The sequence below is a fragment of the Leucopleurus acutus genome, assembly GCF_964270905.1.
Source record: "Leucopleurus acutus genome assembly, chromosome: 6".
Taxonomy (NCBI): Eukaryota; Metazoa; Chordata; class Mammalia; order Artiodactyla; family Delphinidae; genus Leucopleurus; species Leucopleurus acutus.
This window is the reverse complement of record NC_139149.1, coordinates 14447082-14451154: the sequence shown is the minus strand read 5'-3', so window position 1 is coordinate 14451154 and position 4073 is coordinate 14447082. Positions and strand designations below refer to the sequence as shown.

General features: G+C 42.0%; 1 pseudogene across 1 annotated transcript; it reads left to right on the top strand.

Annotated features, from left to right (window-relative positions):
* Window positions 1-346: 346 nt before the first annotated feature.
* LOC309963020 (ATP synthase membrane subunit K, mitochondrial-like) lies at window positions 347-985 on the top strand (annotated as a pseudogene). The gene has a single exon. The product of its transcript is annotated as an ATP synthase membrane subunit K, mitochondrial-like (transcript).
* The last annotated feature ends 3088 nt before the right edge of the window (window positions 986-4073 follow it).

Below are 4073 nucleotides of genomic sequence, written 5' to 3'. Positions count from 1 at the left end.
TCTTGCACTGTTGGTGGGAATGTAAATTGATACAGCCACTATGGAGAACAGTATGGAGGGTCCTTAAAAAACTAAAAACGGAATTACCATATGACCCAGCAATCTCACTACTGGGCATATACCCAGAGAAAACCATAATTCAAAAAGACACATGCACTCCAATGTTCACTGTAGCACTATTTACAATAGTCAGATCATGGAAGCAACCTAATTGCCCATCGACAGATGAATGGATAAAGAAGATGTGGTACATATATACAATGGAATATTACTCAGCCATAAAAAGAAATGAAATTTGGTCATTTGTAGAGACGTGGATGGACCTAGAGACTGTCATACAGAGTGAAGTAAGTCAGAGATAGAAAAACATATATCATATATTAACGCATATATGGAATCTAGAAAAATCGTACAGGAGAACTAGTTGGCAAGGCAGAAATAGAAACACAGAGAACAAACGTATGGACACCAAGGGGGGAAAGTGGGGGTGGGGTGGTGGAATGAAATGGGTGATTGGGATTGACATATATACACTAATATGTACAAAATAGATAACTAATAAGAACCTGCTGTATAAAAAAATAAAATAAAATAAAATTAAAAAAAAAAAAAAACAAAAAACAGGCAGCTTCTTATGGTGGGGCTAAGGTGAAGGTGTATAAGTTGAAGGACACCAGCTGCGAAGTCTGTGCATTTTGGAAGATTGAAATCATGGCAGGTCCAGAAATTGATGCCCAGTTCCAATTCACTGGTATCAAAAAATATTTCAACACTTACACTCTCTCACAGGGAGAATGAATTGTGCACTGGACACATACGAACATATTGCTTTGATAGTCTTATACTTTAAGTTAAGGTCTAAAAGAACTCCAGCTGTGAAAGCAACATAAATGGTTTCTAAACTGTACCTCATCTGTTATGCTCCCATGCCTGAAGAAGCTAATGTCAACTCATCATGTGATACTCAATTTGTACAATAAATTATGAACCTGGAAAAATAAATAAAAGAGTTAGCTGCTCAGTTATTAAAACTGGAAAACAGCTAACACTTTTTTCCAGACCACACTCTTCCAGTGGATATCTATACCCATACATAGAGCAGCAGCCCTGCTTACAAGCAATGAGCAGGTGGCCTCCAGCGGACCTCCAGAAATGGTCCACAGATGAGGAGCTCTTTCCTCCTTCTCTTGAAGATTAGAGGTTTATGAGTTGATTTGTGGCTGTAGACCCTTCCCTGAGCTCTTAACTTGCATACTTAAAGCTGAGTCTTCATAAACCAAGAGTAATAGCAAGGACAATCTCTCATTTACCCTCCACCTGGGACACTGGTCAGCCATGTGTACATACCTCACTATCTGTCATGTTCCCCAAAGCTCTGTGGTTAAGAAACTGAGCTGTAGGGCTTCCCTGGTGGTGTAGTGGTTGAGAGTCCGCCTGCCGATGCAGGGGACATGGGTTCGTGCCCCAGTCCGGGAAGATCCCACATGCCGCAGAGCGGCTAGGCCCATGAGCCATGGCCACTGAGCCTGCGCGTCTGGAGCCTGTGCTCCGCAATGGGAAAGGCCACAACAGTGACAGGCCCACGTATCGCCAAAAAAAAAAAAGAAAAGAAAGAAAAGAAACTGAGCTGTAGACAGAATCTTGTTCTATCACTTCCTGTCACTATGATGTTGAGCAAGTTACTTAAACCTCTCTGTGCCTCCATTTCTTCACCTGTTAAGTGTGAATAATAATAGACATCTATTTCATGAGTTGTTACAAGGATTAAATGAGATCTGCATTGAAGTTGCTTGTAATAGCATCTGGAATGTTGTAAGCCCTCAATAAATATTAGCTAATATTATCACTACTATAGCTATTCCCATGGGCAAAACTGCTGCGAACCCAGCCTACTCACTCCCAGTTATGACAGAAAGTAGAACAAAAACTTTTCTAGTTCTTTTTAATTCTAACTCTACTTTCTCTTTTTCACCTCCAGTCTATTAACTTTATCTCTAGCTGGACCATAATTTTCCTTACCCCTCTTTTCCTTTTGCTGTGGTTGCCTCGCTTACTGTTAATAGCCACGCCCTATAATCTCTATCGCTAATATCAATACCTGTACCATCACCAACACCAGGACCACCTCCACCATCAACACCAACACCAGGACCACCTCCACCAGCAACACCAGCACCAGCACCAGGACCACCTCCACCAGCAACACCAGCACCAGGACCACCTCCACCACCTCTACCTCCACCAATACCACCACCACCACCTCAGCATCTCCAGCTCTCCCTCGAGCCTCCAAAACACCAACACCTCCATCACCACCTCCGCCATCATCATCACCACCACTATCAGCTCCGTGAAAACCATTTATTGCACTAAAAAAATAAGTTACATGTTCAGCTTATTTTGTTTTTATTTTTGAAGGCAGTATTATATTGTACTTTTGAAGCCACTTCAAAACCTTTTTGAAACAAAGTAGGATATAAACATATAGATATATAACTAGTCATGATTTAATGAAAAGACAGAGGCAATATGTGCCACCTAAATTGTACTATAAATCTAAATGATAGTAACTTAGCAAATAATGCCATACATGACTAGAAATTAAAAGGCATAGACTTATCTTGTTATTGTTCTTGTTTTTGTTAATGATGTGATATGTGCATAATCCCATGCAGGTTTCCCAAATTCTGGGAGACTCCATTTCTTCTTCTGTAAAATAGGGATGACAATCCTGGCAACAGCATACTTTTATGGATTGTTTTTAGATGATCTGCATGAAAGTATATTGTCACAAACATAGCCTGTGTGCAAATGTCAAGCGGTACTCATTTAAGCAAATGTCCTAAAGGGCCTTCACTCTAAACCACATGTGACAGAATGAGCCTTACTTTATCCAGGTTTTTGCTAAAGTGTGTTCTTAAGTGAGCTGAGGGCAAATTGGTTTTCATAGAAAGTGTGGAGCTAGAGGGACCCTCAGGATCACAGGTTCCTTGCCTGTACCTGCTCCTGCTGAGACTGAGGCCTGAATTGCCTTCCTTCTCCAAGGAGGGAGAGAGAAGCCTCCAGACAAGCGGTCAAGGATTTATCACTGTTCAGTGCACACAGATCTGCCTCTCAGTCCCATGGCATGAAGTTTGTCACATCCAGCCTCTTCTCTTGCATAAATGCTATAGCCAATTAGAGATTTGATGTTCAAATCTGCCTCTAACAGTTGAACAAAATATCCATCGAGAAATAAAGTGCTCCAGATATATTAACTGTTCCCAACCCCCATTGCCCTAAGTAGTAGACATAAGTAATAAAAACTATTTCAAACAGCAATTCCTGTTTCACCCCACTTGGAAAAAAATGAGATATATTTCTGCACCATCCACCCATAATGCTTGCCATAATGCTTGCCCATAATGCTTTCCCAGGAGTCCCTGGGAAATCTTGCTGAGCCCCTCACCACCCTCCATCTAGCTCCACGTCATTCTTCAGGTACGTTCAACCCAAGCCTTACGCCAGACATCACATAAAACAAAAATGGCAGCATATTCACAACCTTAGCTGTGAACTGCTGATCTCTTTCCCATTCTCCATTCTTGTTATTGATCCCTGAAGCTACTGTCCTCACTATTAATTCATTCACTATCTTCAGCCTTTGTCCTTCAAACTTGACCCTTGGCATTTTCTTCTTGGGTTCTACCTAACCACCCCCATCTCCTGCCCTCCCCTCCCACAAAGCCAGCCAAACACTGACTCCCTTCTCTAAGCTACCTTGGTCCACCTGAAGCAGCCCCTCAGGTTCAACCCAGCTCCAAACCTTATCCACTGTCACCAATAGCTTCCAGGTGGCATCTCAGCAGAGTTCACTTGAGTCACTTCACATTTCCCTACCCACTGCCACTCTTTAATTCTTGAAACTTCTTGAATAGGGAACATATTTCCTATCTGGAGAAGCTTGGTCCTAATTACCCTCTAAGAAGGCCAGAAAATGGAGCCCCTGGTGTGCCCAGAAGGAAGGTCAGGCTGCATAGACACACAGCATTGTTCATTTCTTTAGCTACTTAAAGTGACTTCCTACTACGTCC